Genomic DNA, 12,627 nt, shown 5'->3' on the forward strand with positions numbered 1-12,627 from the left:
CGCAACTGCCTTAACCATGCAGGAAACTTAAGAACTAGGATGGAGGTGGAAAAATGCCCGTTCCTGGCAGTGGGAACAGGGGCATGATCTGAGCTGTGCAGTCCGCATCTAATGTTGGAAATTTTTTCTCCATATTCAGGGGCATTGAAATTCAGGGTTTTGTTGAGACCTCCGCCTCAGCAGAAATGTTACTTTGACATTTCCAAGCACTGTGTCTTGGCTGTCTGCTGAGGAATGGGATGTTTGAAAAAATAAAACTACTTGACATTTAGCAGTCTCTGTGGGATTGTCCAGTTGCCTTGCATGACTTCAGGTTGGGGTTTCCTTTCCCTTGCACAGATGACCACCTTGGTGTAGCCCCAGTGGAACCAAAAGGGGACCCCAATCTAAAACTGATGCAGATGACACTAGAACTGGTTTCTTTGCATCCTTGTTAACAAGGGGTGCATTTTCAGAACCTTTTTATACATAATAAAATCATACATTTTTCTGACTTTGCCCAGCACATCTTGAATGTGCAGTGGGACCGAAAGGGCCATCACTTGAATTATCTAGACAAACCTTCCATTCCTGGGGAATTCAACTAATAGGGGCCTCACACTGCCATACCCCTGTGAGATCCACTGAACTACTCGGTGCTGCTACTGTTGATCTCAGCTGGGTCTCACCTTGCTGGGAAGGTGAAAAGGGAAAGATGCAGAGAGGAATTAGCTTCAATTAGCTGTTAGCTATGCTTCAAAATGCTTCAGAGTTGAACTGATGGTCTGCAGACATTTGGAAAGTGATTGGAGTATTTCCAAATGGCTGAGATGCATTGACATTTTATCCTGGGGGGAGGTGGGGGGAATAAAAATTAAGGGAATGAATGAGATTTGGAGTTCTCCTATACCCATCAGAGTTTTATGTTCATTGCATTGCTGTTGGAGGCAATGTACTTCAGGTTTACCTTTCTGTCTCGGTCAGATACATATTTTTTCCCAGTAAATGAGGTCCTGGGAGACAGAAAGGTGACTCCATCTCATAACCAGCAGTTTCACTCCACAGCAAACCTGAGACAGCCTGACGGCTACCAGCACTGTGAAGCTTTAGCCCCTGAGTCAGCCACAGCTGTCACTGCCACGTGAGAGTTTGTCACAGCTGGGTGTGTTGGGCTCAGTATTTTCTTAAGACTTGGACAATCTTGGTGTGATGTTTTATTCTTGGCAGGTGACATGGGGAATTGTCGGTATTAAAGACAGATGCAAATGCTTCACTGGATTGATGCGGTAACAGCTTTGTTCCTTTATTCACAATGGTTTCCAGACTTATTCCCACTCTGCCTTTAGACACAGCCATGCTCATCTATCCCCCTAATTTCATGTGAACTGTCTTTGCAGGCAAAAGCAGGTTTGTTGTTGTTTGCTCTCTAGATCTGATTAATGCCTGCAAAGTTCACAGGCTTTCTGTGTGTAGGGCAGAGCACCCCTGAATATAAGCAATAATACTGCCCTGTTCACATTTATGTTTGGCATTTTTGCTTTTCTTGCCCAAATCTGAGTTCACCTCTCCGAACATCCCGTGCTGCTTCTGTGACTTGCCTTTTCTGTTGGCAGCAACTCCAGGAGACAGGCAGCCAAGACAACAATTGGTGTGAATGTCGGCAGCAGTTTATTAAGATGGGCAATCGTGTGATGGGAGCCTTTAGCATGAGCTAGGCTCAGCTTCAGTTGTCTGATGGTTGAGATTGATCCGGAGAGGAAGGGAACAACTGGGGCATTGTGGCTGAGCCCCCTGGACTCCCTGAAAGGATTATCCACCCTTCCGTGCTCCTGGAGAGACCTGCCTGCCCTGTCTTTCTGAGACCCATGGCTTGTGGGCATTTCTTCCAAAGGGACCGTCAGCTTCCTTTTTCCAGCCACAGTTCTGCCATCCTCCCAATGGCAAAGCATAGCTTGGCTCTGCAGAGTCAATACGAGATGTTCAGAGTTATTGAGCGGCATTTAAATTTGCCTGGGATGCCAGCAGGTCTCACTTAGTATTATGTATGCTCAAAATATTATAGTTTGTTCTGCTTTTATACACTAAATCTATTCCTTCTAGGCTGCAAATGATGTTTTCTATCATTCCATTGACATTTCTAGCCAATCTGAGTCTTAATACAATTGCTTTGCTGAAAAATGGCCTTTCAGCAGTTCTTAGGCATTAGGTACTTCTTTATTAACTAGTGATGCCAAGTAAAATCTTTGGCCATTGTCTGTTCCCTGAATCTGGTGGAGCAGAAGGAGGCTCTGCATACTCGGAAGCAATACCGATGTTTTCTTTGACAGAATATGAACACAGAATGCTTTTCTTTCAGCTTCAGTCTTGCCACAACTGCTCAGCTATGAGCATATTTTCGTCCCAAAAGGACACAGGGAATTCAGGAGAAGCCATGTGGATGAAGGTATCCATTTAGATGGCTGCAAGGGTGGGATGTGCATAGTGTTTATGCTGGTTTGCTTGTCAAAACTTTGCTTCAGTCTCTATTTGCTTGATGAATGGAGTGACTGCAAGGATGGGGTCTTTGGGATACTATCAGTTTGAGATGTTTCCCCCACTTTCTTCTGATTAAGTGCAGCAGAGCAGAGTGTCACGTCCTAGGAAGGAAAACATTAGCAACACCCTGACAGTTTGTAGTGCTGGGCTTGCTCTACACAAAGTTGGTGTCTGCAGATGGCAGAAAGCAATAAGAAACTTGTCAAGTCCAACTCAGCAAATAATTTATAGCAACTTCATAAATGAATTTTCCCTTTTATTTCTTCCTTGCGAATTGCTGAGGAAACCAAGAAAATGCCTCCAGTGTATTTGCAAGGTCATTTCTGCATATCATCTGTGGTCTGGAGGGATTTGGAAAAGCTTTCTTATAATTCATACACGTTGGTTTGTTCTGACTAGACATAGAAATCATGGGGGATATTTCTGCTCCCTGAGTTCCCTAAGCTGGAATTTTCTCATCAGTACAAATATTTTGTTCAAAAGTATGTGATTAGGAATTGAGTAAGAGGATCCATGCTCAGTGCCAGTGGGCAGAGTGCCACTGGACATACGCCACTCCAGGACAGCCAAAGTACTGGCTTCCAACTCATAATCCACTTTCCAGGAATATTGTCTCACAGATGCTTGAAATTCACAGCCTCTCCCAGTGTTCCTACCGGTTAATGCATTCATTTGAGTAATTACTGAGAGCAAACACGAGGAGGGTATGAACCCAGACAAAATCAAATTGCTATTAAGGTGAAGCAGGTGGTGCAAATTTTATTTGCGATGTTTGTACAGCTCTTAAATCAGAAGCAAAAGTCTCTCGGGAATTGGAGAGTTGCATATGGCCTAACATATCTTGGTTCTTCCCAATTAAATTGCCAGTTGGTAGGACAGCGAAAGGCATCTTTCCCTGCCATGGCTATCTTAGCCCTTTAAAACCCTTTTCTTTTGCATTAGGGCATCGCACAATGCAGTGCATTTACTCCTCAATGTAAACTGCATCTCAGTGCTATGTTTTTGGTGCCTCACAACTCTTAACTTTGCGAACTTGAAAGTAAGAAATGACCCCTGTTCTTCACCCATGATGCTTTCTGCCTGATCGGAGGATGACGATCCCTCCTGGAGACTCACAGGCGTTTCCCTAAAGTCTTACGTGCAGTAGGACCAAAACTGTGCTCTGACGATCGCAGGTGGCCTGTAAGCTGTGCTCAGAGGTCTGTAGCTCGCCTGCAGCCCCACATTGCCTTCACAGCGTTTTCAGTGCAAAGCATGGTGACGAGGCTATATATAACTGTCCCTGACACATGTTAAGGGTTGCCAATGGTCTATCCCAAACCCAGGTTTGGGAGTCTCCATGTTAGCACATGAAAGCAGCTCCCATCACCTACTTTTGGGAAGGAGCCATCTCAGAGCAGGGTTCGGTGGAAAACTGCAGCAGCGCTGGGACCGCGCAGAAGGGAGCTCTTGGTTCGCTTCGGTACCACGTCTGTAGGGAGGAGGGGTGGGGGTGGGAGCAGGGGAAGAGCTGTGACCTTTTAAAACCCATAGTGCCTACCACTGCAAATGGAACGCTGTATTGTATTATATTATACATGACTACCGTGTAAATAAAGTACAATAAATGTGGTTGTTTGTTAGGATTTTGATACAAGACAAATGCAGTCTGCAGAAATGTGTTGTTTTGGTTGTTTGGGTTTTTTTTCCTGCTGTATGTACTTATATCACATTCCAGGCGTGGGGGCATTTGGGGTCATGTGAGCTAGAAATGCATAAATGTCATCAGATGGGAAATATTTGCAGTAAGACTATTCTAAAATTCCTTTTGCCCTGTATGGATGAGACCTGAGCACCATATGAAAACCAGTTCAGAGTGGAAAGAGTTGGGGCAGCTTAAATACACAGGAGGAGAGCAGCTCTTGAGCTGAAGTGGTTTATAAGCAAAAGCCATAGTACTGCCCAGCCAGTCCTTGGTCGTGCTTCATTCATGACGGAGAAAAACCAAAGTTTTTGTTTGGCTGATTTATCTTTGCTTGTTTTCGTGATGACCAGGTTGATCAGGAGCATATGCCTTGCCCATGTAACCTGGAACCTGATTATTCTCTACCCTTGAGATCACTTAGCAGCAGCTACAGCTGAGCAAACTTGAGAGCAGCTTGGGAAAGAAGTTCTCCTGTTCTTAACTCAACCAGCTGATCCCTCTGTGGCTCTGGCGAACATTGAGGGGCTTTTTTTTTCTTTTTTTTTAAATAATAAGAATATTGGGAACTTTGTTCCTTAACCTACTCCCACTCCCTTCTCTATCTTCATGTTTCTCCATGGTGTAGTAACAGAATTAATACATTTCAGCGAGGCAGGTCTGCTACGTGCCCTGCAAATCCTGATGCATCACTTAACTGTGTTGTTGGTGAGAGTTTCTCCAGGCTTCAGAAGCTCAGGATTTTTCTGTCAAGTGCTTGCAGCTGGTGTGTGGATGTGATCTTCCATCAGTGTATGGAGGGTGCTTCCACATGGATTGTCTTGTTGGAGAAACAAGACCACCCCGTGTAGTTTGTCACGTCTATGGCTCAAAACTCCCCCACAGAGCTCTGTGCTGGGTCCACGATATTGGAGGAGTATCTACCTGCCTCCGTACCAGACCAGTCAGTGGTGTTTGACCCTCACACCATTGCTGTTCTTCATAGTCACCTGGGCAGAGCAGCATTTGCGGGAGGTTGTATGTGTAGAAGGTTCTTCCTGCATAGGACATCTCCACAGATGGTCTGTAGCAGCGTCCATGGGACCTGGATGAGCCCACATGCTTCTGCCCCTGCCTTGGGCTGTAGGTTAGTCTTCCTATACAGTTCCCAAGGGGAAGTGATCCTTGGAAAGGTCTTTGAAGTGTGCTGGTTTGACTGCTGGTAATTTTGCAGATGTTTAACAGCACTTCCAAAATAAACCAAAACTTGGTTTGGAAAAAGGAAATGTTTCACTGTACAATTGATTAAGAAAAAAAAGAAAAAAGGAAAAAAAAAAAAAAGGAAAAAAAAAAGAAAGAAAGAGAAACCACATGCTCGATATATTTTGAGTACTGTGCTCTGTATTTTTGCAGCTTATATTTTCCAGATGAGCAGTTCAGAAATATGTGATGTGAAATACATACTGTAAGTTTGCTGTAAATGATATTAAAAACACTATTTTCATTCTTGTCCTGTCTCACTGGATGATCTCTTTGGTTCTCCCAGCTTGGCTGGCTGGGCTGGTCTCTCACAGATGAAAGTTTTCAATTTTGGTAAACGTTTTTGTTGAGAGTTTGGGCTGGAGGTTCAATGCCGAGGTTGAAGTTTTGCTGGTAGGTGACAATGGGGCTGAACATGTTCTGATACATATGCAGTGCCTTCAGGGCAGAGTCCTGGTGAAGCGGTTGTGACAGAGAAGGTAAGGCAGATTTTTGAAAAGGGCAAGATAAAGTTTAATTAATGGTTGTAGAAATGGAGAGGGAGAATGAGGACATCCCAGGTGGTTGCAGAATGGGGGAACGTGAATGCCTGGAAGAGAGTAAGATGAGGAGGAACTCAGAAGGAACATGAGCAGTTGGGCAAAATGCTGGGTGTCTCATTGGTAATGAATGTGTCTGACACGCTTTGTGTCAGTTCAGCCGTGAAGGGGAAAAAAAAGAAAAAAAAAAGAGCTTTTGGTTAAAATAGCACCAGCTCAGTGAAGTGGCTGAGCCCTGCAAAGCACCCTGAGCCCCTGCAGCTGTTTTTGCTCCGAGAGCTGCAGAGGCTTCTCCCTTTATCTCCATGAAAGCGCCCAGTGCCATGGGGTTGGGCCAGCAGAGTGGCACGTTTGTGAGAATGTGATGATAGCCATTTCCACTTGTTCTAGCTGCTGCATCGGTCGGAATAAAAGTAAGCACTTATTTGACCCATTATTTTTAAATGTTTCAAATCTGTCGTATGAAAAGAATCATTTTCTCCTGAGCTTCTACAAAATGATGCTAAATGAGGCAATTACATTCAAACTGAGTTGAATGTTCAGTTATTCCTTGTTTGTTCCATTTTTTATCCTTCCCTGTTCCAATTCTCTCCTCTGGAAAGCAGAGGGCAAAACAAAGATTAAAAGTTAGAAAAAACCCTTCTGTTTTACCGCATACAACTTGAATCCAACCGCTGTTGCTTTGAACTCCCTTTCAAACAACAGAAGCTTTGGAGACCGGTTCAGAAGGAAGGAGTGAGGGAGGAAGGCTGGAAAAAATGTTTTGCTAAATGGCAACGGCACAGAATATTTGTTTCACTTTATTGCTTCCCCTCAGCCTAGCTGCTGCTGGGGTGGGACCCTATGCAGACATCACTCCTGCATGCTCCTCTGGCTGTTCCTTGCAGGTCCCCCGCTGTCCCCCACGGTGGGTGTGCACGCCAGCACATGTAACACCCAGCTCTTAGGAGCCTCCCTTCAGCCGTCCTAGACCTTGCATTTTGCTGCTTTCTCTGACAGAACCCAGTTAATTGGGTATTTACCAAGCTGGATTCTGTTGTGGATGCAGATTATTAACCTTTATGTCACCTAGAAGATATTACACCTGGTAAAGTTAATGTTTTGAGACTGGGAGGTTAATGTGTCAGTGCTCAGACCTCCCTAATTAGCAGCAGGGCTGTGTGTGTGGATGTGCTGTGAGCCCTGCTTTAATTAGAAAGGACTCACAGATGGGTCGTGTCAACAGCATAAGTTTATTTGCCTCCTTCAGCCCTCTCTGATGCATCTCCTCCTTGCTGTCCCTAGACTTGGGTAAGTCTTGCCGTTGTGATGCCAGTCCCAGGGAGGGTACCATCCTGGTAGCCTTCCCAAGGCCAGCCTGCTTGTGGTCTTCCGAGGCTGGGCTACGGTGATGAAGTCTGAGGACCTCCAAGCTGAGCAGGCGGTTGTGTATCCAGGAACGTGCTTCGCAGAAGGTCATAGCTCTGCACCAAGTTTGCTCAGCTCCTGAAGCCTCTGGTGGTCTTTGTGGTGCCTCGGAGCTGGCTGAATGGCATGAAGTAGGTGTTAAGGTTTGGAAGAGTTTGGTTTTGGTTTGTATTCTGGTGTTCCTATGCTTGCAACTGGAGCGTGCCCTAGGATGCGTGCTTACTGGTGTAAGGACTGCGCAAAAAGTAATCTGCTGGTCAGGAGTGGAGAATACTGGAAGGAGAAAACCTGTCATTAGAGCTGTGAACTTTTGTGCCACGGACTATGAACTTCTGTACTACAAACCTTGTTTGAAGAGCCCTGCTCAGCCAGTCAAGGAAGTCAGACAGATCGGATGTTGTTCATAGCAGGGCAAAATTAAGTGTTTATCCCTCGCCTCTGGTTTTCCCATCACTCCCGTGACAAATACAGGCCAGGCAGGACCATGGGTTTGTGCCTTGCAGGATCAGGAACTGCCTGTCTTCAGAGAGCTGTTTACAGCTTGTGTCCTGGCTGACCCTGAGCAGCCCTGGACCATGTCGTCACCTCGCTGCAAATCCATAGAGGTCTCGTCCTCGGGAGAAAGGGGCTGCTCTGCCAAAGGCAGCTCCCTGCTGATCCACGGCTTTTCCACATGTACCTCCCGCTGCCTATCCCTCAGCTCCATAGGGATGGATCCTGGCTCATGTGGCTGCTACAAGGTCATGAGATCAGACAGGTACTTTCAGCAGGCTGGGAGCTTGAAGGTTTCTTTTCCTAAACGTTGCTTTTAACCAGCAGGTGTGTTCCTGACAGCCACGTGCTGAATCGTGTTCCTGTGCCTTGGGTGCTGAGTCAAAGAGCTCAGCCACACGTGCATTTTGCAGGTACCCAGAGGCCTTCAAAATGCTACTGTGCTACCTACCATCTCATTACTGGGCTCTGTGGGCCACCGCTGCTTCCAAAAATGAGCTAAATTCTTCCCCGTTCGCCGCTTTCTGTATGGCAAAGGACATTTTATGTCATGCAATTAGCAGGGAGAGGTGGGTATGGAGCTCGGTAAGCACGGGCACCCGGTGCAAGGTGCAAGGCTGCCTTTGTGCAGGGCAGAAGGGAAGTGCTCAGCATGTCCCAGGTGATGCTGTTATCTGTGAGCAGTGCTGCCGTAATACCTCCAATCCCCGACACCAAATGAGCCCGTAAGGGAGACAAGTGCTCTGCAAACTTTGACAACAGAAACGCTTGTGATCTACACAAAAGGTAACCTGGTGGAGGCTGGCAAATGAGGGACAGAGGGGAAAATGACTAATCTTTTCAGCCTGCTTGGAAGAGGTGTTGCACATCAAGACCTACCTTCATTTTATGACTCAACCTTCAGCACAAGGAGGAATCTTAGTCCCTGGGAGGAATCTCCTCTGCAACGTGGCAGATTTCAGCTCCTTCATGTCGTGGCAATTGTCCTTCGACACAAATGCCTTTGAGTTGTGCAGGCAAAGTGCAAAACCAAACTGCGGAGTGCAGCCAGGCAGAATATTCCCCTTGAGGAAAAAAATGTTTCCTCAAACTATAACTTTTTTGTGGGAATATCTCCATTTCAGTGGCATTTCATTCAAAAGAAATCTGATGAGCTCACAGTGTCTTGTCGGAATTGGATCATTTAGAGTTTTCTTTGGGAAACTGAAGCTTGAATTCTATCAGCATAGAAAATAAATTGGAGTATTTGGACTTTTATCAAAATGAAATGTTTTGATTGCCTTCAAGCAATCTTTTCTGCTTGACATTACACTTCTGTGGAAATTTCGAAATTCAGCGTTTTGTTCTATTTTGAAATACAAGTGCGTATAAGACTTCTGGATTTTTTCTCAGATGCTTCTTGCCAGCCCAGGCCCTACCAGTAAGTACTTCTAGTACATGAGCAGCCTGGTGGATATGTGGGACACGGGAGCAGATGTGGCTGCTGTGGGGGAAATGCAAGAGCACAGTTACCCGAGAGCAGGCCATGCCCTTGCCGGACAGCGTGAGGATACATCCCACTCCTAAGCCAGGGAAGGGTTATCCATCGCTCAGTTTCCTTTTTCCATTGATCCAGTCAGAGAGAAGAACTAATGTATTTAAAAATCAAAGACAATGGTGCATTTTCCCTGTTAGAGGCCAACGTTCATTTTGAAATAGGCTTTGTGTTTCCTCTGGCAAATTTGCATCTCCCCCCTGGTGCTCCCAGCAGGGGCTGGGGCTCTGCCAGCAGGATGCTTGAGCTGGGCTCACCCTCAGGCTGGGAGCACCAGTTCAGGGGCAGAGCTTGCTCATGTCCTGCTGCAAAAGACTATGTAGCTATACATAGCTATAGCCTATATTTTTTCAGAATATAGAGGTCTCGGTAGGAGTATCCTTATTTCAGAGGCGAGCATCCATGAAGGTGAAGGGGAGCTGTAGAAATCCAGTGTTTTCACTGGCCTTGGAGGTAGGGAAAAGCTGCTTGAGGAGGTCAAAGTGTGGATCAGGGGAGTTTGTTCCTGCCAGGTCCCCGGGGCTGGGTGCTGGCTGCCCCAGAGCTTTTTGGCAGAGCCATTCCTCCACCTCGCAGGCTGCTAGTCCATTAGTCACCTCCCTGGCCTTAAACAGAAGGAATTTCAGAATTTCATTAAAAGCCTTGAGCCTGGGATGATGCTTAGCAGAGGTCCCATTTTCACCTTTAGGAAATGGCCAGAAAGAATAAAAAGGGTCTCATTATACAGCAACTTAGGAAGATTTCTGCAGAGGTGGGAGAGAAAAGGGAACAGAGACTTTTTATCTTCTTCTCAGATGGACTCAAGATGACAGTGAGGAGTGAATGTGTCCCTAAAGGCTGCAGGATGGTCTGTGCAGAATGAACTGGAGTCCTCCAGCTGCTTCCAGCAGGCAAGCAGAGAAATCCAGCAACCAGAGATTCAGAAGGCTAAGAAAGGCTTGGGCTGCAGTGGAGCCTCATCCTGCTTTTATCGCTTAGAGATAGTTTTTGGGATTAAAATTTTTATCTCTCCAGCCCTCTCCTCGCACGCAAGAAGAAAGGGGCTGCTGAGCTGGTGGTATGAATGATTGATAGGATGATGTTGTCATGGCAGCCCTTGGAGAGCACTGAATGCTACCCTTCCCCTTAGATTAATTAGGAATGCATTTACCTTACATCCTGGAGACCTCTTTCCTGCAAGCCTTGGGTGTATACAACGTATATCTTCTCCATACAGAACACATACCAATTCCTTACTGGAATCGGTGTGCATCCAGTACTAACACCCACACAACTTCTAAATGCCTCTGGAAAGGAACAGAGCAACCTGAAAGACATCTAGATTTCTGGATGAAGGCAGAAGTCAGATCACAACCCAGCCTTTGTTGAAATGACATTTGAACCAATAGATGTTTGATCATTTTTTTTAGAAAAAAGAACCACCCCACTCTGCCCCGTAAACATTCCACTGAAGCACAAACGCACATGAAGATGCAGAAAAAAGTACTGAGCTGCAAACCAAAGCCTGCTCATGGTGGGAACGCACTTTGCAGCTGAAGATGAGGTTTGAGGGGACTCTCTTTGCCCTTGCATCACGTCCAATCTGTTTTCACTCTGGGTCATAAAGCCTGGTGTGCCGAGTTTTTCAGGTGCCGTTAGTTTATGGGCTTGTTAACAGAAAGGATTTTCTTACCTTTCAGGGTCTGATTTTCATTGAACCAGAGACACCTTGGTGTAATTTTGATGGCAGAGGAGAATCAGGTTAATAACATTTAGGATTGTCTTTCCAGCAGATACTGAGCTGGTTCCTTTTCACTTCCCTCCTTTCCCTGCTCTGTTGTTGCCGTCACTGGGATTAGCCACCCGGTATTATTGTAGCTGTATTTAAATGTTGCCATCACTTGGGTTAAGGCTTGTTTGTAAGTATAGCAGCAGCCTTTTGGGGGCTGCATTCAGAGGAAGGTGAGGCTGTCTACAAAATGCATGTTTATTTGTTTTTGCACGTGTATCCCTGTACAAAGCTGCAAATGGGAAAGCAAAGGTATTTAAAAGCAGGAGAGACAAAACAAGTTAGAATTTTGAAGTATTGTTAAAGCACAGCAGGCCATATAATAGTGGGAAATGTGAGATAATAAAAGGGTGCGTCAGTTAATTAGTTATATACTGCTACAATCAAAACTAGTCTACTGGCAGTACTGCTTTCAGTGTGAATGGAGTAACTGTTAGAGATACCTGAAAAGGACAGGGCTCAGATCCTGACAGTGGGTCAGGAATAAAGCTGTGTGTCAGCAAGGGCAGGAGAAAACATCCAGAGGAAAGTCTTCACAGTGCTTGTACCTTCTAGAAGGGCTGGAGTTTGTAGGTATCTCTTAATCCACGTTATACGTGCTGCCTTGGACTTTTCTTAATGCTGCTTCTGCTGAAGAAGCTTTTTGATGGTTAAAACTCAAAGACTGCCTGGTCTGGTGTCATGCACCTTTTATCTCTTCTTTTCCGGTTTCCTAGTTAAGTGCAAACAAAGCTGGAATGCACCAGGAAGAAAAGGGTTGGGTTGTTTCTGGGGGAAACAGTTGAAGAGCCTGCCGCCTGCTTTCATTCATCACGTTTCTCATATGAGGGAGAGAGCAAAGACCTTGCTGATTTCAATGAGACCTTTCTCCTAAAAGGTAACAACCTTTCCAGCAGCCTGTGTTTTGATGGGATATTCTTAAGATCTAATGCACTGATATCAAAGACCTTTCCTTTCTTTAAAGAGGTGAAAATGAGGTTTTGCCTTCTAGAAACTCACTATAACTAAACAATGTATTGACTTCCCTGCTACGAGGCACCTGCTTTCTCCAGATGCATTAAACATGACAGATACTCCTCTGGTCCCAGGCAGTGCAGCATTAACCATGTCTGTGCACCACCTCTGCTGCAGGACGCTCCTCCAATGTCCAAATTGACATGAAGGAACAGAGAGATGCTGTAGCTACATGCACGGGAGAAATAGGTCAAAAGTAAATGCTTTCAAGAACAGAGTAAATGACTTCTCTGTCATCTATGCTCCCTGACACACCACTAACTCATCAATATCTTCCTCTGTGACAACCCTGAGAAAAACAAGGCAATTGTAGAGTAAGAGAGGTTATTTAAACAAGTAAGCCGAGTGGCTTTCAAAAGTAGCTCTTGTTCATTATAGATCTGCTGGGATTTTTTGGAAACACTCTGTAGAGCAACAGTTTGTATTTTTTTTTTAAAAA

This window comes from Falco punctatus, assembly GCF_963210335.1.
Source record: "Falco punctatus genome assembly, chromosome: 7".
NCBI lineage: Eukaryota > Metazoa > Chordata > Aves > Falconiformes > Falconidae > Falco > Falco punctatus.